Source organism: Schistocerca americana, chromosome 6 (assembly GCF_021461395.2).
Source record: "Schistocerca americana isolate TAMUIC-IGC-003095 chromosome 6, iqSchAmer2.1, whole genome shotgun sequence".
Classification (NCBI taxonomy): Eukaryota; Metazoa; Arthropoda; class Insecta; order Orthoptera; family Acrididae; genus Schistocerca; species Schistocerca americana.
The window spans coordinates 363,592,690-363,617,554 of NC_060124.1; the positions used below are offsets into that span (position 1 = coordinate 363,592,690).

Below are 24,865 nucleotides of genomic sequence, written 5' to 3' on the forward strand. Positions count from 1 at the left end.
GTGGACACATTGAGCATTTACTGTAAAGAACATCATCTTTGCTTTGTCTTACTTTGTTATGCTAATTATTGCTATTCTGATCAGATGAAGCGCCATCTGCCGGAAATTTTTTGAACGTTTGTATTTTTCCGGTTCTAATAAAACCCCATGTCACTCTAAGCATGTGTGTCAATTTGTACCTCTCTATCTACATTATTCCGTGATTTATTTTGTTTTCAAATGTATACTGACTTTTTGATCACCCGGTACATAAATGATATGGCGGACAGGAAGAACAGCAATTAACGGTTGTTTGCTGGCTGTCCTGCGGTGTACGGTTAAGTCGTTGAGTGACTGTAGGTGGATACAAGACGACTTGCATAAAATTTCTGTTTGGTATGATGAATGGCAGATTGCTCTAAACGTAGAAAAATGGAAGCAAATACAGACGAGCAGTAAAAATTATCCCGTAATGTTCGAATACTGCGTTAATAGTGTGCTACTTGACACAGTCAGATCGACTGAAAATCTCAGCGTAATGTTGCAAAGTGGTGTGAAATGGAGCGAGCATGTTAGGATTGTGGTGGGGAAGGCGAATGGTTGACACCAGTTTACTGGAAGAACTATACGAAAGTGTGGTTCGTCTGTGAAGTAGACCGCATATAGAACACTGGTGTGACCCATTCTTGAGTACTGTCCGAGTGTTTGGGTTGCTCACCAGGTCTGATTAAAGGAAGACATCGAAGGAATCCCGAGGCGGGGTGCTGTTACCGGTAGGGTCGAAAAACACAGAAGTATTACGGAGATGCTTCGGGAAATCAGATGGGAATCGCTGGAGGGAAAGCGACGTACTTTTCGAAGAACGCTACTGAGTAAATGTAGAGAACCATTTGAAGCTGATTCCAGAACATCACATAACTCTCAGCCCGTTTCGTTTCATTTCGTTTCCTCCTTACTTTCTCGGCGTTTCATTAATCTTGTCAGACTATGTATGTAGCAGTTTGAAACGTTTGTGTAAAATGGGGTGTGAGCCATTCTTGTTTAGAAGCGTGTTCCGGAATAAGACTGTAACCGGTTACACGTACACGAGTACTGCGAAAGCCACTGTGTGCGGTGGAGGGTACCAGTATTTTCCCCTCCCGTCAGCTTCCCACCCCCCCCCCCACCCCCTCACTGACTGATCCATTCACGGTCGGTACACGGATAGAATGTCGGTACCTCTACGTGATGGCCAGAATTTCTCTGTTTTTATTTTGATGTTGTAAGCTTGTTGGAGCTTGATGTTGTGCAAGATTATTCTGGTCTTCGTTCATCGTACTGATTCGGTCTCACGTTTATCGTAGTCGTAACGGTCGCTTTCTATTGCGTTTTTGGCTATCGGCTTAGAGTCGGTCTTCGTTCCACAGGTATCGTGGTGACCTGCCTAGTTTAGTGTCCGGCTACGACACAACTTTCCTTTCTGCGATCATTTGAAATTCAGGAGGTCTGAAAGGTACACAGCGTACATCTTAGGAAGACAAGGCTTCGCATAATTATCGAGACTTCTGACCATAAACACTCACCATGTTTGGCTGTGGTGGACGTTTTCCAGTTGTGACTTGTCCAGATACTGCGACATTTCTACATGTTAGAACATCCTATACGTACAGTTCTCCAGGCGAGCTATTTTAAGGCGGTCATAACAAAACCGATCCGAAAACTGTTTTCGGCTTTTAGTGAGAAGAAGTAGCCCTCACCTCCGATTCTTTACAAAACGGAATTCCCATTTACAAAACTGGTAAGGTTTCATCAATCTCAATGTTTACGACATCGTACCTCCTGCATTCTGTGTCGTACAATGATGTAATTTTGTAGCTACATTCAGTGGTACCTGTGGATATTGTCTGAAAAATGAGCTGCCGATATAGTTGCAAAGAAGTAAAAAATTAAAACGTTGTGCGTGATGCTGAAGCTTTACTGCATGAACTGAGAAATTGTAGTAAGCGATGAACATTTTTCCTTTAAGGACATTTTTGTATCCCGCCTGGAAGGCGGCGCGTGGGTCTGCCCCTGTAAACTGAAGGATAGGCTGAATGTAGGAAATGGGTAGGAGCAGGAAAAGGTGAAATGCTTCGGTACTGCATGTAAATTGAAAGCACCTTTTCTGTAGGAAGAATGTGATTACATAAATTGCAACTTAACTTTGGCTGAGAGGAGCACGTAGGTGCGAAGCTGCACAACAATCAAATCTAACATCGGCTAGAAGTTACAAAGGCAAAGTCTGTAGTGGCTCGCCCACTATGAAATAGGAACAATGTTGCTTGATCGTCTACTCGGAATCAATGGGCAGAATCTGGAGCGGCACTCGTAGAGCTGCACAGCGCCGGCTAGAGGGCGCTGTCGTCGGTGTCGGTGTCGTAGTGCCAACCTACAAACTTACACCTACGCCGTAGCATCATAGCTATCGATACCACAGACATCGAGGGGGATGTCACCAAGAAAAAGTTTTATAAAGGTCCGAAATTATGTGTAAAGTGTGCTGAAAGTTACTAAGTCCTGCCATTCTCAAATACTAAATGCAAACTACCTGGGTATGGTGCACGCATCTGACACGATTTTTTACGGACATGACCACCCTGACGGATTCCACCCCACTTACTGCGTACCGAAATTCGGTCTAAGCGCTCGCAAGTACTCTCTCTGATCAAATTGTATCCACATACGTATTAGTGGACATTCTGACGTTCTGATTCTTTCCAAAGGTGTTCCACTATGTTCACATGGGGACTCTGGGCAGGTCGGTCGATCGGTCGATTTTAGGAATGTTATTGTCTTTGAAACCAATGCTTCAGAGGTGCTACTTTATGACGCGGTCCATTTTTATGCTGGTACAGTCATCGTCTCCGAACTGCTCCTCTATAATACGCAGGACACAGTGCTGTTCAAATGGCTCTAAGCACTATGGGACTTAACTTCTGAGGTCATCAGTCCCCTAGACTTGGAACTACTTAAACCTAACTAACCTAAGGACATCACACACATGCATGCCCGAGGCAGGATTCGAACCTGCGACCGTAAAAGCAGCGCGGTTCCGGACTTAAGCGCCTAGAACCGCTCGGCCACTATGGCCGGCACACTGCTGTAAAATGTGTTCAAATCCTTCCGCGTTTAGAGTAGTGCGGGGACCATCCTTAACCTCGAGAAACACCTCCATACCGCAACACCACCTCCTTCATAGTTCACTGTTAACGCTATACATGATGGCCGGTAACGCTCTCCAGACATTCCCAAACTCCCACCGTTCCATCTGATTGCCACACGCTATAGCGTGATTCATCACTCCAAAACACTCATTTCCAATCACCCACTGTTCGGTGGCGTTACTCTTTTTACACCACTTCGTCGCTTAGCACTGAGTACCGAATTGTACGGGTTATGAGTAGCTGCTCGTTCATTGTACCCCAACCCTTTTAACGAACAGTCATTGTGCTTCTTTGACTGCTGATACCACACTGAAGCCCACGAGTGATGCCTCCCGCTGATATCATGCGACTTTTTACACCAGTTTCCGTAATGGTCTACGGTCCGTGTCCGTCAGTATACGGCGCGTGCCTGGTCTAGGTGTAGTTGTGATTGTTCCTTCGTGTTTCCACTTCACACTAACATCACCAAAAGTCGACTTCGGCAGCTCTAGAACGCTTAAAATGTTCCTGCAGTATTTCTTACTGAGATGACATCCAATGACCAGTCCACTGCGCTCTCCTGAGTGATTCTTTATACCGTTATACTACCGACAGCAGGATACTCCCCGCCTCCTTTTACACTGAAGAGCCAAGAAACTCGTATACCTGCCTAATATCGTTACGGGTCCCCTCGAGCACGCAGAAGTCCCGCAACACGACGTGGCACGGACTCGACTAATATCTGAAGTAGTGCTGGGGGGGACTGACACCATGAGTCCTGCAAGGCTGCCCATAAATTCGGACGACGGGGCGGAGATCTCTCCTCAACAGCACGCTCCAAGGCACCTCAGATATGCTCAGTAATGTTAATGTCTGGGGAGTTTGGTGGCCAGCGTAAGTGTTTAAACTCAGAAGAGTGTTCCTAGAGCCACTCTGTAGCGATTCTGGACGAGGGGGGGTGTCGCATTGTCCTGCTGAAATTATCCAATTCCGTACGAATGCACGATGGACGTGAATGGATGCATGTAATGAGACAGGATGCTTACGTACATCTCACCTGTCAAGAGTCGTATCTAGACGTATTAGGGGTCCCCTATCACTCCAACTGCACAGACGCCACACCATTACAGAGCCTCCACCAGTTTGAGTAGTGCAGTGCTGACAGGCAGGGTCCATGGACTCATGAGGTTGTCTCCAACCGTACACTTCCATCCGCTCGATACAGTCTGAAAGGAGACTCGTCTTGTTTCCAGTCATCAACAGTACAATGTCGGTGTTGACGGGCCCAGGCGAGACGTAAAGCTTTGTGTCGTGCAGTCATCAAGGGTACTTTTTCCGGCCGCAGAGATGTCGGATACCGGATCCCGATGTTCACGGTGCACTCGTGAAATGGTCGTACGGGCCTCGCGGGATTAGCCGAGCGGTCTAGGGCGCTGCAGTCATGGACTGTGCGGCTGGTCCCGGCGAAGGTTCGAGTCCTTCCTCGGGCGTGGATGTGTGTGTTTGTCCTTAGGATAATTTAGGTTAAGTAGTGTGTAAGCTTAGGGACTGATGACCTTAGCAGTTAAGTCCCATAAGATTTCACACACATTTTAACCCTTTTTTGGTCGTACGGGAAAAACGCCACTTCATCGCTACCTCGGAAACGCTGTGTCCCATCGCTCGTGCTCCGACTATAACACCACGTTCTAACTCACTTAACTCTTGATAACCTGCCATTGCAGCGGTAGTAGTCGATCTAAAAACTGCACCAGACACTTGTTGTCGTATTTGGCGTTGCCGACCGCAGCGCCGTATTCTGCCTGTTTACATATCTATGTATTTGAATACGCATGCTTATAGCAGTTTCTTTAGCGCTTCAGTCCGCCCCGATAGCTGAGTGGTCAGCGCGGCGGTCTGTCACGCCAAGGGACCCGGGTTCGATACCCGCCTGGGTCGGAGATTTTCTCCGCTCAGGGACTGGGTGTTGTGTTGTCCTCATTATACTTTCATCACCACCAGTCGAAGGCAACGGGAAACCACCACTGGAAACACTTCCCTAGACGCTCATGCGATGGACCTGTTTGACGAGGCTTCCCGCATGACAAGTCCTGGCGTAAGGCAGAACACAAATAACAAAAAAAATTAGCGCTTCAATGTGTAAACGGCAGATGCGCCTCTCGTGACATATAAATAGCAAATCCGTATTACATACGGGTGTCCGGATAATGTTGATCAGATAGTGTATATGAAAACTATGTAACATAATAAGAAACTATCAGCAATAATGTCTACCTACAACGTGAAAGGACTACAACATTGGAAACATTGTTATATCGTCATATGGTAACAAACCTGTGTTACAGGTTGCATTTCTTCTCACTTTGTTCCCAGATATTGTTGCTAATATTGCTAACTGTGGTGCGCTACTTTCGCTTATAATTGTGTTCGTATTGTTTCTCTGTCTTGTAGGGTGATCTTAGGGATGATCAGTACTGACTAGAAGTGTTAACCAAATCAAATCAAAAACCCTCCCTGCCAGAGACTGGTATAAACATTATAACTTCAAGCATCGTAATCGCATATACCTTCATCGTGACGATGTCGGACTTCATCACTGCAGGTATGAGTTGTCGCGACCGAATTTCTGGGTGCTGACGCGCACTCGGGTGAAACGGCGGAGAAAGTGCCAGAAGTTCGAAGGTCCGCTTCCGATCGGCGAGCGCGGCCGTTCGGCCACGCCCCCTATCAGGGAGCAGCGAGCGCTGATTGGAGCTGTGCTTCCGCGTTATAGAGACGGCGCTGCAAATTGACAGGGGCGGCGATCGGGACCCGGCACGTTTCTCTCGCTAGGAATGTGAGGGATCAGAGGCCAGCCGGGGCGCTATTGCAGCTGCGCGCTGCGTCGCCGGCCTCCTGAATTGCTAACTAAGTGTCTCGTTTGCCTGGCTGCCTGCCCCGGGGTACGTGTCTGACGTAATGTGGGACCACTTGTTAACTGCGCCACAGCGGGCTCCCGACTATCAAATACAACCGCACTTTCGCCACAAAACACACACACACACACACACACACACACACACACACATACTGTATGGTAGCCGGCCGATGTGGCCGAGCGGTTCTAGGCGCTTCAGTCCGGAACCGCACTGCTGCTACGGTCGTAGGTTCGAATCCTGCCTCGGGCATGGATGTGTGTGATGTCGTTAGGTAAGTTAGGTTTAAGTAGTTCTAAGTCTAGGGGACTGATGACCTCAGATCGTAAGTCCCATAGTGCTCAGAGCAATTTGAACTGTATGCTATATTTTGCACCGTTCCATCCCTGGCGTGCTAAAACTATTTTTAGCCTGCTTCAGCAGTGTTTATACTCCAGAAGGCACGAGGACCAGATTGAAAGTTTCCGCCCCGATGAAGATGCCAGGATGCGATTCATTGAGGTAAAATTAAGAAAATGTAATTCATCCCAGAAACAAACAACTTACCACACACTTGCCAGACCGATTCTTGAATACTGGCCATCAGTCTGGAACGCTTAAGAAGTAGGATTAACCCTCGCAGTACCAAGGTGGGTGGGGTTGGGGTGTACTTTATGCCTACCTTTTGCAAATGTTGTAATTTAATCATGTGTTTTGTTCTATGGAATAAAAAATAGCTTTTTAATTATTTCTTTTACCAGATTCCGTAATTGTATTCGTTTTCCAGTCATACTTAACCCAAAAATTTAGGTCTTAGTAGTGGATGTTGCTTTTTTACAACAACTGTCACTCATATTTTCAGGTTCAAGACTCCTCTTACATATCAATATATTTTTAAAAAGTATGTTGTTAATAAAAGTGAACAACATTCACGAAACTTTGAATGAAATTTTCACTCTACAGCGGAGTGTGCGCTGATATGAAACTTCCTGGCGGATTAAAACTGTGTGCCGGACCGGGACTCGAACTTGGGACCTTTGCCTTTCGCGGGAAAGTGCTCTACCAACTCACAGGAGAGCTTCTGTGAAGTTTGGAAGGTAGGAGACGAGGTACTGGCGGAATTAAAGCTGTGAGGACGGGGCGTGAGTCGTGGTTGGGTAGCTCAGTTGGTAGAGCACTTGCCCGCGGAAGGCAAAGGTCCCGAGTTCGAGTCTCGGTCCGGCACACAGTTTTAATCTGCCAGGAAGTTTCATTCACGAAACTTGTTTTTTAAAATTTTATTTTGTGGCGGACATAAAGTGCCCTCATCCTTACCGTGTTACGCGTTATGCAAATTGTGACAGTATTGTTAAGATTAATGGAAGATATAGGGAAGAACCAATAATGCGTTTGATTTCGGGACCGTTTGGCCAGGACGACTGCGTTACGAAGATGCTCAACAAACTCCAATAGCAGTCACTACAAGAGGCGCTATGCGTCACAGAAAGGTTTACTCATGGTATTCGGTGAGCGTATGTGCCACGAAGAGTCAGTCAATAACTTACCCTCTTCTACACCACGCTATGTGGTCAAACGTGTCCGGACACGCTTACGTAATGCGGAATTGGCCACTAGATGTCACGACAGCCGGACTCGCGGTATAAAATGAGGCGCGTAGTACTGTGATGTCAAACCTAACTTTCGCAGAGGTTTTTCCCCTTGGCTCTTGCTTTGGCACTTTTTTTCCTCTGCCCTTCAAACCGCTACCCTTCGTCAGATTTCGACCAATCTATCTCCAGATGAGCGCGTATTAATGGTTAATCCTAACCAGACGTACGCAAACATCGCAGTACCCACATCCTGCGACACCTCACTTTAGTGAATACTAACCCTTATGCAGAGATGGCAGTAGACCTTTTGTGTTGGCCATCATGCCGGTGTGGGCGTGGAGGGGCTCCACCTCTATTTAAAAAAACTGTGTTGTCAGCAGAGAAGCGCTAACACCAGATCCGGTCGATCGAGAGAGATCAGTGACCTCGAACGGGGACTACCAATTGGTTGGCACCTATTTAACAAATCCGTCGGGGACACTTCAATCCTCCTAAGGCTGCCCAAAGTCGACTGATGTAATTCTTAAGTGGAAACTCGAAGAATGGCCCACAGCTAAGCCTAGATCGATCAGAAGTCATATACTGCCGGACAGGGACCGTCGAGCATTGAGGAGCGTGGTAGTAAAAAGTCGCCTGTGAATTCTTAAATGCTACCGACAGTGCACTAGTACAGTGACAGTGCTGAGGGAAGAACGGGGGACTATAGTCGAGCAACTGCCCATAAGCCACAAATTTCCTCAGTCAGTGCAAAACGACACTTGAGGTGGTGAAAGGGCGACGACACTTAATAGTGGATGATTGGAAACGAGTGATTTGGAGCGATGAATAACGCTGTATCCTGTTTTGAGCTTGAGAACGCTACCTGCCGTCGTGTGTAGTGTCAAAAGTACGGAGGAAGTTGTGCTACGGTATGACCGTCTTTCTCGTGGTTAGGGCGTGGTCTCCGTATTGCGCTTAAGAAAACGCTCAGTGCTGAAGGACATCAATACACTTTACAGAGTTGTGTAATGCGTATGTAGAGAAGGAGTTTGAGGGCGATTATTCTTTGTATCAGCACGGCAATACGCCCTATCGTAAAGCAGCATGTGTGAGGCAGTGGTTGGTGGACACAACATTCCTTAAATGGACTGGCCTGTTCAAGAGTCTCGACCTGGAGCTAACTGAACACCTCTGGGATGAGTTCGAATTGGGTGCCATTTCTCCACCGCAGACATTCAGACACCTCGATGAAAGCGTCCGGAGCAGAGTTCAAGATTTCGTTAGGAGTTCAATTTTCATTAGGAATGGTTTTGCTCCAGGTGGAATGCCCATGCCTCCGCCCAACCTTTGAACTGAAACTGAAACCCAGACCTTTGCATTAGTACTTTTCCGCACTTACTTAGTTTTTTTTTCAAAATTTTATTTAATAAATTATAAAATTTTTCGTATTTACATGACAATGCGAGAAATTGTCATAAAACGTTAAGTATCACCTCGAAAATAAAGTTACCTAATTAATATTTTGTTTGTTTACAACCATTATACAGTACCGTAGCACACTGGTAGAATAGTTAAACTCCATTGATAAATTGAGGATGGGCAACACCATTTTATTTTAACTACTCCTACTCTAGCGGCGTCCCAGGGTACTGTGTCGCTGTGTTCTCAATGTGTACCACAGTTGTAGACATGTATCTGCTAGATATATGCACCTGCTAATAAACAAAAAACTAATCACGTAACTATATTTTAAGGCTTTAATTGATACTTATGACTACCTTCACAAACAGACTCATTTTAAGAATAATTGTGTAGACTGCAACACTGTTGCACTTCAGTCTTTACTGTGAAAATTTTGGGAATGCGCGTTTCACTTATTATGCTGCATGTTTCTCTTCTGTTGGATCGGAGTCTGTAAACACGGTTTGTTTGAGGCTCCTAGCCACCCATTATGTTCGTATGGATTTCTTCTAATGGATGAAATGAAATATTTGAAGTGACAAAATTGCATGTTGTAGACACCAGCAGCTGAACTTCGTCCAAAACTAATGAAGATTTATAAGGAGTTTACTCCATTTACATAGTTAAGATTTGGGTTAGTGAATTATGTCCGGGTCTTATTTAACTTGAAGATGATCCTAGTGGAGAAAGTCTTAAAACTGCAACCACATATGTCAACCATTACGTCATCCCTTTGTTCCTTTACCTGTCTAGAATAACTAGGCGAAGGTCGATATGTCTTACACAATTAGTATATTTCAGCTACGTGGCAATTTCTATGTAAGGAATAGGTTCGTACAATGCATAAGCTAAACGAAACATTTTTTGCCTTTTTTCACATTCGTATAACACAAAAATATACACTTCATGTCCAAAATGCATCTGCACACAAATGCATGAGCTGCCCTCACGTGTTCTGACACTGCTTTAGGTGTGAACAGATTACATATGTAATTTTACTTATACAAAATTGTTAAGGCTTTCGTGGCCACTTGTTGGCAAACTGCCTATTGGCTTCTGTCTCGGGTTCTTCGGCTGACGTTCATCTAATGATTTTTCTGACGTTTCGCCAGCACGAGTGGCTGGCATTGTCAAAGCTTCACCCTCCATTGCCGCCACCGGCAATGGAGGGTGAAGCTTTGACAATGCCAGCCACTCGTGCTGGCGAAACGTCAGAAAAATCATTAGATGAACGTCAGCCGAAGAGCCCGAGACAGAAGCCAATAGGCAGTTTGTCAATTTTACTTATGTTCGAAACAGGCTTATGTCTGTTGAAGTTATTTTTTTGGTCTTGACTCAGCCGCAGGACTGACATTTTCATTTATTAGTGTCTGTGACTTCTGAAGAAGGCTATATTATTATAGCAGAAACCATGGTCAAGGTTTAAAATAAATGTAATTAGTGCAACTATGGGCTGTTTTTCATTCGAAACAATTTGTAACGGTTGCTGTTGTCGCTACCATGATGAAAATAATGACTTTCGAAATGTGATGCTACAGAAGAATGCTGAAGAGATACTGAGGAGATACTGAATAGAATTTGGAAGAAGAGAAATTTGTGGCACAACTTGACTAGAAGAAGGGATCGGTTGGTAGGACATGTTCTGAGGCATGAAGGGATGACCAATTTAGTACTGGAGTGCAGCTTGGAGGCTAAAAATTGTAGAGGGAGACCAGGAGATGAATACACTAAGCAGATTCAGAAGGATGGAGGTTTCAGTAGGTACTGGGAGATGAAGAAGATTGCACAGGGTAGAGTAGCATGGAGAGCTGCATCAGACCAGTCTCTGGACTGAAGACGACAACAACAGCAGTCCCAGTCGATCTCCAACCGAAGCAAACTAAAGAAACCACTACTGCACCGGCGAGTGTATTTTCGTCCGGCACAACCGTCATTGTCTTTTCGTAAGTTATACTGTATGTAGCAATACGTTAGTTGACTGAGCTAGCGTCGATGCTGCCGGAATGTAACAGTAAACCACATCGTAGTGCACGAAGCCTCTCTCTCTACCGGACTAGGCAGTCTTGGACACAAAAGTTCATTTAACGGATATTCACAGCTAAACAACTTCGTGTTGAGTAACGAACACCCCTGCAGCTGTGTGGTTACTTTTATTTAAAAAGTACAAACGGTTTCGTAACCTTAGTTATGTCACTAAGCGAAGTCAATTGCAGCATGATTCTGGAGTACAAGTGATATTAAACTTTGCGATATTAAAGCCTGCAGAAGGTTGCAGCGCTGCCCTGTACTCCCTTCTATATTAGTCCGTCAGGGGCTGCGACGTGATACTTAGTATGGAGAGAAATTCTAGGAGCCGAATGCGCATGTCCGTGACGCTTTCATGCATACTAAACCAATTTGTGACGAAACGCGTTGCTCTTCTTCGGATCTTCTCTTTTTCCACTATCAGCCCTACCTAGTAAGGGCCCTAGATTGAGAAGCAGAAGTATCTGTCGAACGAGAATTCCGAAATGTACCTCCTTCGAGGACGGATTAAACCCACTGAGGTTTCCTCCGGCGAAAACCGGTCTGGTATCTCCCTTCCATGGAAGACCACGCTTTCCCAGGCAAGCACATAACAATGATTTGCAGATGTCGAACTCGACGGCCATAAAAGTGTGGAAATTCTAGTAGCGTTCTGTGCACGGATAGTTGGTGTTGTATTTTCTCTGCATTGGTGACACGTGAAACGAGGCGGGCACAGAAAGCTCGAATAGGAGGCGGTAGGTGGTCGCCCGGTGTGTAAGGTGAGACGCGAGGTCCCTGGATGAAAGTGCTCCCCCGAGAGTTTCTCTGGCAGAAATCGGACACGGTACGGCGGGGTGGCGCGCCTACAGGACGGGACGCCCAGCCGTGCTCTCCGTCCATCCATTATCGGCTGTCAGCGACCGGCTGCGTGACGCCGCTTAACAGACCTCGGCAGCGTCGTCACGCGTGTCTCAAAGGACGGCAGGCACTGCAGATGCATCTCGCCTTTTGCTAGGCGTGTACTGTCTGCCGCAGGGGGGCCGCATGATGTCATCTAGGACGGAGGTTCATCGACCGACTTACAAATAATTTCAGGCATGCCCCAAGAGCTTCACAAAACTTTAATAATCGCAGGTGCAGGTGAAAGACTTACAGATGCGATTGCGTTTGTGGATTAGCGACTTTCTGATACGGTGCGAGTGTGTGTAGAATTTCTCTTATCCGCGTAGACTTCTACGAGTATCTATTATTTTAAAACTGAATTAACCCCCTAACCTACGCTCTACGTTTCAACGGTCCCACCCGACCGACATACCGCAGGTCTGGCCTGAGAAAACATTTCATTCGACTGACGTGTCATCGGCCAGGCTCGTGATAATCACATTTGGCCCGAATACCGGACAACGACTCCAGTCTTGATGGCAATAAAATATTTATCGACAATGGTAACCGGTTTCTGTCAAAATGTGATCATCTTGAGACCATTTTACACCATGATGGCAGGCGGTGCCGATGTACTACACTACTAGCCATTAAAATTGCTACACCGCGAAGATGACGTGCTACAGACGCGAAATTTAACCGACAGGAAGAAGATGCTGTGATATGCAGATGATTAGCTTTTCAGAGCATCCACACAAGGTTGGCGCCGGTGGCGACACCTACACCGTGCTGACATGAGGAAAGTTTCCAACCGATTTCTCATACACAAACAGCAGTTGACTGGCGTTGCCTGGTGAAACGTTGTTGTGATACCTCGTGTAAGGAGGAGAAATGCGTACCATGACGTTTCCGACTTTGATAAAGGTCGGACTAGCCTATCGCGATTGCGGTTTATCGTATCGCGACATTGCTGCTCGCGTTGGTCGAGATCCAATGGCTGTTAGCAGAATATGGAATCGGTGGGTTCAGGAGGATAATACGGAACGCCGTGCTGGATCTCAACGGCGGTCGAGATGACAGGCATCTTATCCGCATGGCTGTAACGGATCGTGCAGCCACGTCTCGATCCCTGAGGCAACAGATGGGGACGTTTGCAAGACAATGACCATCTGCACGAACAGTTCGACGACGTTTGCAGCAGCATGGACTATCAGCTCAGAGACCATGGCTGCGGTTACCCTTGACGCTGCATCACAGACAGGTGTACTCAACGACGAACCTGGGTGCACGAACGGCAAAACGTCATTTTTTCGGATGAATCCAGGCTCTGTTGCAGCATCATGATGGTCGCATCCGTGTTTGGCGACATGGCGGTGAACGCACATTGGAAGCGTGTATTCGTCATCGCCATACTGGCGTATCACCCGGCGTGATGGTATGGTGTGTCATTGGTTACACGTCTTGGTCACCTCTTGTTCGCATTGACGGCACTTTGAACAGTGGACGTTACATTTCAGATGTGTTACGACCCGTGGCTCTACCCTTCATTCGATCCCTGCGAAACCCTACATTTCAGCAGGATAATGCACGACCGCATGTTTCAGGTCCTGTACGGGACTTTCTGTATACAGAAAATGTTCGACTGCTGCCCTGGCCAGCACATTCTCCAGATCTCTCACCAATTGAAAACGTCTGGTCAATGGTGGCCGAGCAACTGGCTCGTCACAATACCCCATTCACTACTCTTGATGAACTGTGGTATCGTGTTGAAGCTGCATGGGCAGCTGTACCTGTACACGCCATCCAAGCTCTGTTTGACTGAATGCCCAGGCGTATCAAGGCCGTTATTACGGCCAGGGGTGGTCGTTCTAGGTACTGATTTCTCAGGATCTGTGCACCCAAATTGCGTGAAAATGTAATCACATGTCAGTTCTAGTATAATATACTTGTCCAATGAATACCCGTTTATCATCTGTATTTCTTCTTGGTGTAGCAATTTTAACTACACTACTGGCCAGTTGTGTACTTGACGTTCGTCACCACCGCCTGCCATCATAATGTAATGTGGTCTCAAGATAATCACATTTTGACCGAAATCAGCTACCATTACGCAATAAATATTTTATTGCGGTTTTTAATTTTAAAATATTACATGGAGGCCGCTGATATACTCCAAGAGAAATACTCTCAAAGTTACTCTATAAATGCTCTCAGAAATTACTCTACCTGTTACCCTTGTGACTGTTGATTTTGTTGTTGTGGTCCTCAGTCCGAAGCCCGGTTTGGAGGAACGCTTCACTTAAGTGTATCCTGTACAAGTCTGTTCACCTCTGCCTAAGTACTGCACACTACATCCGTATGAACTAGCCATGTATCCAATCAACCGATGCGCTCTTTTAGCCGTGTTGTGCCATAAATGTCTTTCTTCGCCAAATCGATTCATTACTTCCTCACTAGTTACGCGACCTAACATTTTTCTGTAGCGTACACGACTACGCTCCAAATAAACACATTCATAAAAGATTACCTAACACTTAAAATTATATTTAATGTTAATAAATCCCTCTTTTTCTTGCTATTGGCAGTCTGCATGCTACATCCTCTCTACTTCGGCTGTGGTCTTTTATTTTGCTGCCCAAGTAGCTCAAGTCATATACTACTTTTAGCGTCAAATTTCTTAAAATAGCTCCTTCACGATCGACTAATTTAATTCGAGTACATTCCATTACCCTTGCTGTTCTTTTGTACATGTTCATCTTATAATCGTTTTTAAAGACAGTACCCATTTCGTTTGAGAGCTCTGCCATGCTGTCTGTGACAGAATTACATTGTCACCAGCAAACCTGAAAGTTTTAATTTCTTCTTCCTTAACATTAATCGCCTTTCCAAATTTCTCCCTTTCTTCTTTACTGCTTATTCGTTGTACAGATTGAGTAACATCGTGTTTCACTCCCTTCTCAACTACTGCTTTACTTTACTTTCATTTTGTTGTTAGAATTACAGCCTGGTTTCTGTACAAGTTGTAAATAATCTATCGGTACCTGTATTTTATCCCCGCTGCTATCAAAATTTCAAAGAATGTAGTACAGTCAATACTGTTAAAAGCTATCTCTAAATCTACAAATGCAATAAACGTAGGTTTGCCTATCTTCTGAGGTAGGTCGTAGGGTCAGTATTGACTCGCGTGGTCCTAGATTGCATTAAAAATACCTTCGCGCGAGTGGAAATTAGTGTAACGCGGGATGTGTGTCGTGCTTTCGTTGGCTGATGGCACAAACACGCTATTGACACTGCGGCTGAACGTGATCTTGGCTCTTCGCCCTTGAACTTCTCCGGTGTGCTGCTCAGTCCTACCTCAGGTGTCGAACTAGCGAGATGAACTGTAAGTCAGTAATGGCACACAACTTCCGTGAACTATCTAAGGGTACCAACTTTTCAAGTTATCATCAAAATGAAGACCTCCTCGCAAAGGATGCAACATAAAACAGGCACTTGTTTATCACTGTTTTCAATGCATCCGGTCACATTCCTCAACGTACAGCGAGCCTATATGCCACATTAAAAGAAGAATTGTAAGAACCACGACAGCAGGGAGTCTATCAGTACTATAATGTGCAACCTGCCCCGTCTGCGAGATCGTGCTTTACGACCTGGAAATGCAGTTGAGGATACGTGAATGCTAAGGATTTATTTCCATAATGAAAAATTCCCTGTCACCTCTACAGGACAGGCGTCAAAAGACTTCTCAATCTGTCCGTGCTATCGGATATCGGAATCTGATTCAAATCACCCATTCTTTCCCCGTGAGGTGTACTGCGATCAGCACGTCAGTAACATAGAAGAGACCAACGAAGTTAAGCATCAAAATGGTTCAAATGGCTCTGAGCACTATGGGACTCAACTGCTGTGGTCATAAGTCCCCTAGAACTTAGAACTACTTAAACCTAACTAACCTAAGGACATCACACACATCCATGCCCGAGGCAGGATTCGAACCTGCGACCGTAGCGAGTTAAGCATCACTTTTCCACTAGTACCACCAGTATCTCGACATCAGAAAATGCAAAATGAACAGAATCTTCTGGAATTTTCTAAGAAATTTTAACCTACACACATATAACTAATGTATTTACACAGGGAACTCTGTACCGCGTGCTTTGTATGACCGTATACATTTTTAAACATCATCTGTACAACTTGCGTAACATGGTGCAAGTTGCGTGTTTAGAAGTCCAAATATCAACGACAATGAAACAAATATTAGAAAGAACCTAATCGCATTTTACCGATTTTTTTCGCATACTGGAGAAGTTACTAAACGCTGCGATTATTGTCTAGCGGAAGAATCTTATAGAAAGTCCGCCCCGATAGCTGAGTGTTGCCAGCACGATAGGTCAGCGTGCTCGGTCAGAGGGTTAGCTACCCTCTGTAATAAAAAACTGAGTGAACGGATCAACAAAGAACCTGAACGGCTGTCATCGGACGTCCGCCACGAACAGATTCATCGACCAATATAGAGCAAAATGAGAAACATGCCGGCACGGTGGCTCAGCGTGTTCGGTTAGAGAGCCGGTTGGCCTCTGTAATAAATAACTGAGTGGAATGATCAACCATCGAACTTGAACAGGATGTCTTGCGACGTCCGCAACGACCAAACACAACGATCAATAACGAACAAAATGACAAAAAGAAAAAGTGGTCAGCGTGACGGATTGCCGTTCTACGGGCCCGGGTTCGATTCCCGGCGGGGTCGGGGATTTTCTCCGCTCAGGCACTGGGTGTTGTATTGTCTTCATCGTCATTTCATCTCCATCCGGCGCGCAGGTCGCCCAATGTGGCGTCGAATGTAATAAGACCTGCACCAAGTCGGCCGGACCTGCCTCGTAAGGGGCCTCCCGGCCAATGACGCCAAATGCTCATTTCCATCTAATAGAAACAGCCAACAGAAGTCTTTCCCATCGGATTCTTGTGAATTTCAACAATCCACTGCACTAGCCCTCGTTAGTCGGATTAAAATATCCTTTTATTACAGATTGTACTACAAACCATTTCATTATCGACTCTCCATAACTTCAGAGTTTTCGCTGTGTCACAATTATCGAGTGAGTCAGTGCGTGGAAGTGGGCACTTGATACCGAGAGATTGCATAGGTTGATGATGACAATGATTTTTGGTTTGTGGAGCGCTCAACTGCGCGGTTATGAACGCACGTACAAATTCCTAATCTTGTTCACTGTCCAGTCTCGTCATTTTCCTGAGTGGTGGTGACAACACAAACACCCAGTCCCCGTGCGCAGAAAATCCCCGATCTGACCATGAATCGAATCCGGGACCCCCCGATCCAGAGGCAGCAACGCTAACTACTAGACCACGAGCTGCGGACGACTGTATAGGAGGCCGTTCCGTATTATACATCATGACGGGAATACTAAGTTGCTTATTAGCTATCTTTCAAATATCAACACCTAATCAACAAACTGTGATCTTTATCGTAGGGGTACATGGTAAAAGAACGTCCATATTGACGCGAAATTTGAGGAATAATGATGTAAATTCATATCGGTGCAGGATTGTTATTATTATCTGCGTATCGTAGAAACGGGAAAAATACGTAAAATTGTTTTGATGAAGAAATGCCGCACAACCCGTAGCGAATGAAATATCATTGGCACAAGTAGTGCCAGACCGAAAGCTTTCGTCGGACTGCAGTGCGTGGCGACACATAGTAGGTAACTCTGTTTCCAGTAGCGAGTTAACAGCGGCCTTCTTTGGAATTTCTGACCTGTAAAGGAAATACCCGGAGGGGAGCGGTTATTATGCAGATGAGGAGCATAAAAAGTGTCCCGCCAGGCCGGTGAGCGCAGCGAGCTCATTCTCCGGAGCGAGAAGGGTCTGCGAGCTGCTAGCGCCGGACACGCAACAGCAATGCTTACACAGTAAACACCTGACTCGTCGATTTTCCGTGAATTTACAGCGAAACGGCGGCTTCGGCACGTCGCCGCGCCAGCTCCCTCGCATATTTCGAAAGCTGCAATAATAGCTCCAGCAGGTAACCGCAGCAAGGGAATGGCAGGTTTAGCAAAATCCTATTTTCTGGGTTGCGAGTGGAGCTCAGCGTATTTGCGGTGACCGCATTTGGGAAGATTGCAGTTGAAATGCCGGTTCAGTATTCCAGATGTAGGTTCTCCAGCGTTTCTCCGATTCCATGACAGATTCTTTGAAAAGGACACAGTTGATTTCCCTTCCCTTTCTAACCAAATACGAGCTTATCATCCGTCTGTAATGACATCTTCAACGATGGGAAGTTCAAGTCTAATCGTGTGACTTACTTTTTGTGATGAAGACGAGAAAATACAGGGTTCGAAAACGCAACGCATGGCTCAAGTTTAGCCAGTGCGAATCTCCGTCCTGGTAGAAATTATGATCCCCTGCCGACTGAAAGGAAAGAGGACTGGCCTTCTTGTCCACCAGATACTAATCCAAATCCTACACCACCCCCTAGTGTACGGCAGATAGCGTTCTAGTGACACTGATTTGTTTTGAAATGCATGCAATTACCAAATTGCCACATGGTATATAAAGTGGCGCTAATTAATTAAGCATCCCTAGGTAGCACAGGAGCGGACGACATATTTCTGACGACCCTGATCATATACGGAACCACCGTTCTGTTCGCGTGGGCGGGAAGTGGGGTGGGGTAGGTTTTGCAGTCGTGCAGTCATCAAGGGTACTTTTTCCGGCCGCAGAGATGTCGGATACCGGATCCCGATATTCACGGTACACTCGTGAAATGGTCGTACGGGCCGCGCGGGACTAGCCGAGCGGTCTCGGGCGCTGCAGTCATGGACTGTGCGGCTGGTCCCGGCGGAGGTTCGAGTCCTCCCTCGGGCATGGATGTGTGTGTTTGTCCTTAGGATAATTTTGCTTAAGTAGCGTGTAAGCTTAGGGGCTGATGACCTTAGCAGTTAAGTCCCATAAGATTTCACACACATTTGAACATTTTTTTGATGTTTGAAAACATGTATGTTATTTTGATTGATTGTAGTTAGTAACCGTCTTGGCTGTCTTGCTCGTAATATTTTCCTAACCATCTTTCTCTCTCTCTGTCTCTTTTTTTTTTATTTCTTCAAGTCGTGTTTTCTGTTAAGTGTCTGTTTCTGACTGTGTTGTAGTGCTGAATTTTTGTCTATCTTGACATGTGTTTTTCTGAATTTATGTCTATCTTGACATGGATTTTTTGTTGTAGAGGTTTTGTAATAACCCTTACGGTTTTTTAGTTTTTGGAGCCGAGTTTGCTTCAAATTTTTTCAAAACCCGTTGGTTCGACGTATTCTCCGATTTATGGCCTATTTAAAGTACGGGACCCTGTTGGTTTTATCGTATGTTGTTTTCAGGTTCGCAATTTCTGTCTTTGAGCAAAAAATCTAGTTTTCTCGAAGGAGATTTGTAACCCTATTTTCTCTGCACATTCTTTAAGTCCACTATAATTATCCGTGCTGTTATGCCGTGGTCGGTTGATGAATTCTGTGTCGATTCCCAACGTTTCGTCTCCGACTGCGGGAGACATCATCAAGGGGGTCCGTAGCTCGATGGAAGGTCCAACACACCCACTGGCTCGCGGCAGTCAGTAGCGAGTCACAGAATTCATCAACCGACCACGGCATAACAGCCCGGATAATTATAATGGACATAATATTTCCGGCCGTGAAAGTCTACATTTTAGTAACATTCTTTAAGTATCTCGAAGTGTTTGACGGCAGTCTCTTCGTCATCTGTAAGTATCGCCAGGTTGTCCGCAAACGCAAGATATAAAAGTTGTTTTGGGGAAAACACAGTAGGATTGGCTTCCAAAACCCATGTTTCTTGAGCTGTTTATACCATTCTTCCTTAATATTGTCTAGGACAACGTTGAACAGAATAGAAAAGAGTCCATCTCCTTGCCTCACTCCCATTTGAATGTCAGAGGGTTCTGGGATTTCCCCCATAAATTTTACTTTAGATTTCGGGCCAGTTAGTGTTTGTTTCCTGAGTTCTGGGTTTTGGGATCTAGGCCCAAATTTGGAATAGTGAAAGCCTGTCTGTAGAGTCGTACGTCTATTTAAAATTTACAGATATGCATGCATTTTGAGTGCGGTTTTGATGTTAAAAACTTGGTCTGGGCGTGACCTGTTCGGTCTGAATCCTGCTTGATATCTTTATTGTTATTATTATTATTTGTTTCCATAGGTGCTTATTACATCGATTTAGACCACTTTACAATTCCTAACAATGCGTCAGCATTCGTCTGAAAGTTTGAGAAGTATGCGTGTCATGGAATTGATTTAAGAAGTATATTACCAATAAACTCTCACACTTTTCACAATGTCGCAATTTACGCAGTATGAAATAGAGGTGCGCTCTCATCAATACTAGTACTTCACTTTGCGCTACGATTGCGACCAGGGGTCTGCAGACGGTGGCTGTGCAAGCGTGTAGGTGGAGGGATCGTCGTTTCTTTCAATCATTTCCGCCAACGTCCGAGAAGCCATTCTTTTTGTGTGAGTTTTTTCTTAGTCGTGGAGTCCTTCCCTTTCGGGCTCGCCTTATTCAATGTCCTGTGGTTTGCCGGTTCCACCTGTGAACACACGAACCGTAGCTCCTTTGTTCTTGACAGCAACTACGGTCAGCCTGAGACTGGACGTCTCTGCCTGCCTCGTTGGAATGTGCTTTGAGAGCAGTCAGGTCACAAGCCTATGCATGTGGAAAAGCAAATGAAGAGCATCCTGTAATAAAAATGTACATCTACATCTCCATCTACATGATTACTCTGCAGCTCGCTATTAAGTGACTGGCAGAGGATTTACCAAGCCACCTTCAAGATGTTTCTCTACTTTTCTACTCTCGAACGGCGCACGGGGAAAACGAACACTTGTTTATGATGATAACTTCTATCTGTGTAGGTGGGCACCAACAAAATATTTTCTTATTCGGAAGAAAGGATTGTTGATTGAAATTTCATGAGGAGATCCTTCCGCAACGAAAAACTGCTAATAATACAAAATGAGCTGCCCTGTCTGAACTTGTCCGATGTCCTCCGTAAATCCTATCAGATGCGGATCCCATGCCGCGCAAAAGTACTCCAGAAGAGGACGGACAAGCGTAGTGTAGGCAGTCACTTTAATATACATGTTGCATTTCCTTAGTGTTCTACCAGTAAATCGCCTTCAGGTTGCTTTCCTCACAACGTTGTCTATGTGATTGTTCCAATTTAAGTTATTCGTAATTGTAATCCCCCAAGTACTTTGGCTGAATTCAGAACCGTTAGATTTAGTGGATTCCTTTTAGTACTCACGTCGATGACTTGACACTTGTAGCGCGTAACTACTAGATTCATTGCAATTTTCGAGACATTCGTAGTTTTCATGCTAATTTGTTCTCCGAAAGTTAGCTGAGAAATTTAGAAGCTGATTTATTGTAATAAAAAACGTGTAGCCATCTGAAAATGGGCCCGCAACCGACCATTCCTGTAAAATGAAGTTCTTACAAAATATTTGTGGATCTTCAATTATCCTTAAATGATTAATAGCCTTATAGATCAATAATATCCAGTACGGATGCTTTATTTATCCTTAATCCATACTTAGAAACAAGACTACAGTCATAAGGAACAAAGGATATGAATGGGAGGCAGTGGTTGAGTAGGGAGTGAGTGAGACAGGGTCGTAGCCTATCCACGATGTTGTTCAGCTAAGCTTTTCAGATGCGGTGCTACAAAAGAATGCTGTAGATTAGATGGTAGAACGAGTTCCTTGTGAAGATTTACTGCACCGAATTGGGGAAAAAAGAAATTTATGGCACAACTTGACTAAAAGACGGAATCTGTCGACAGGACACATCACGAAGCATCAAGGAATTGTCAATTTTTTATTGGAGGGGATTGTGGGATGATAAGAAATGTAGAGGGAGACAAAGGTATGAATACATCAGCAAGTTCAAATGTTTACAGTTTGCATTAGCTATACAGAGATGAAGAGGCTTGCATAGGACAGAGTAGTGTACAGAGCTACATCAAACTATTTTTTGGACTCAATACTACAACAGTAGTAAGCCATACATTGTGGCAGGTATGCCGTCCACTAATTACAGCTCTGAACAGCAGCAGTCAATCACTTTAAGTCCCCTGACAACTGCTAACAGTGAGGAGAAGTGGTGCGTGGGACGAGCAAACAGGTGGGGCCTCCCACGTGGATGGCCGTTCCAGGAAGAAGTCCTGGCCGGCGAGCGACTGGCGCCAGGAAGGTCCCCATTATAGTTCTGGGGGGCCGCGCCGTCGCAGACGTAGCCACAGGGGAATTTCCGCTGCGGATAAGGCTCGTAGGGCCTCCCTCATCCCGCCCTGACTGCAGCATGGCGTGCGGGTGCACTGGTTTGAACCATTCCATCCCTTACAACGCTTATTCGTTTTATTAAAAATTTTACCCTTCATAGCAGACATAGGAAAAACTTAAGCGCCACCTGTTCTTCAGTATACACCGACGGAAAAGTAAGTCGCAACACAAACGCATAATTAATGTAGGGTAATGAAATTTCGAAATATTTTCGTCTAGGTAACATGTTTAAGTGATTAACATTGCAAGATCACAGGCTGATGTAGGCGCGAGATGGGCCATTTCAAATGTGAAATGCTGCTACTTTAATACATCTGCATCCACATGGTTACTCTGCAATTCACTCTTAATTGCCTGGCAGAGGGTTCATCGAACCATTTTCATACTACTTCTCTAACATTCCACTCTCGAATGGCGCCTGGAAAAAGGAACACCTAAATCTTCCCGTTCGAGCTCTGATTTCTCTTATTTTATTATGACGATCATTTCTCCCTACGTAGGTGGGTGTCAACAAAATATTTACGCATTCGGAAGTGAAAGTTGGTGATTGAAATTTCGTAAATAGATCTCGCCGCAAAGAAAACCGCCTTTGTTTCAGTGACTGCCTCCCCAACCTCCCCAACTCGCGTATCTTATCAGTGACACTCTCACACCTGTTGCGCGATAACACAAACGAGCTGCCCTTCTTTGCACTTTTTCGGTGTCCTCCGTCAATTCTACCCATACCGAGCAGCAGTATTCCAGCAGAGGACGGACAAGTGTAATGTAGGCTGTCTCTTTAGTGGGTTTGTCGCATCTTCTAAGTGTTCTGCTAACAAAGCGTAGTCTTTGTTTCGGCTTCCCCAGATTTTTATCTGTGTGGTCTTTCCAATTTAGGTTGCTCGTAATCGTAATTCCTAGGTATTTAGTCGAATTGACAGCCCTTAGATTTGTGCGATTTATCGTATACCCAAAATTTATCGGATTTCTTTTAGTACCCATGTGGATGACCTCGCACTTTTCTTTGTTTAGTGCTAATTGCCACTTTTCGCACCATACAGAAATTCTCTCCAGATCATTCTGTGATTGGAATTGATCGTCTGATGATTTTACTAGACGGTAAATTACAGCGTCATCTGCAAACAATCTAAGGGGACTGCTCAGATTATCACCTAGATCATTTATGTAAATCAGGAACAGCAGAGGGCCTATGACACTACCTTGCGAAACGCCAGATATCACTCTGTTCTATTCGAAGATTTACCGTCTATCACTACGAACTGTTACCTCTCTCAGAGGAAATCACGAATCCAATCACACAACTGAGACGATATTCCATATGCACGCAATTTGAATAATAGTCGCTTGTGAGGAACGGTATCAAAGCCTTCTGGAAATCTAGGAATATTGAATCTATTTGAGATCCCTTGTCGACAGCACTCATAACTTCATGGGAATAAAGAGCTAGCTGTGTTGCACAAGAACGATATTTTCTGAATCTGTGTTGGTTATGTATCAATAAGTCATTTTTTTCAAGGTGATTCATAATGTTCGAGTACGGTATATGCTCCAAAATCCTACTGCAAATTGAGGTCAGTGATATGGGTCTGTAATTCAAGGGGGAACTATTGTAACCGCCGGAATTTTGAATGCAAACATGCAAACGTGCGTGCATTGTGTTACAAAGGTGCCGGACGTCAGTTTGTGGGATGGAGTTCCATGCCTGGTTGCAGGTCCTCAACTGGCCTCCTTGTAACCGGCACGTGGTCATCTCTGGCATTGAGGCACAACCAGATTTCATCGGAAAATACAACAGACCTCCTCGCTGCCCTCAAATTAGCTCTCGCTAGACACCACTGAAGTCGCAAACGGCGGCGGTATGGAATCCACACTGCAGGGCGCCTGGCTCGGAGCTGTCCTCGAAGTAACCGATTCGTAACAGTTGGCGTTCTCAGTATGGTGCCAACTGCTGCTGAGATGACTGCTGCCGGTGCATTACGATGCGCCAGGGCCATACGTTTTCAATAGTGCCACATGGCCGTCCCGAGACCAGTCTTCTTGCGACCGTACATTCTCGTGACAACCACTGCCAACAGTCATGTACAGTGACTACATTCCAGGCGAGACTTTCTGCAATATCGCAGCAGGAACATCCAGCTTCTCGCAGCCGTATTACAGACCTCGTTCAAACTCTGTGGAGTGTTGATAATGACGTCTTTGTTGCCTTAAAGACACTTTTGACCAACGTCAACTCACCACGTCCACTCTCAAAGGTATAGTCTGTAAAGGTGGCAAAAAATAACGTAACTGATAGAAATAACCGGTTACTGAAAAGTAACGGTTACTGCGATAACCGTTCCTCTGATACAGGCAGTTATTTCAATAACTGTCTAATGTCAACAGGGCCTCGCGCCATCTGTTGACCGAAGATCGTACTACGCTTTCCCGTCAACTCATCGGAGATCTGGCTAGGAACTAAGGAGAGGGTAGACCATTTGGAAGGCGTTCTATAGGCCATGGGAATAACTGTGAGACTGCGCGCCATCTGTTAATAAGAACTGTGTACT

General features: G+C 45.3%; 1 protein-coding gene and 1 non-coding gene across 4 annotated transcripts in view; both read left to right on the forward strand.

Annotated features, from left to right (window-relative positions):
* The window catches only part of LOC124619726, an 885,033-nt gene that overhangs the window by 688,819 nt on the left and 171,349 nt on the right, over positions 1–24,865 (forward strand). The gene's annotated exons all lie outside the window — the stretch shown is intronic.
* Trnap-cgg lies at positions 7,186–7,260 on the forward strand. Its single transcript has one exon. It is a non-coding gene; the product is annotated as a tRNA-Pro (tRNA).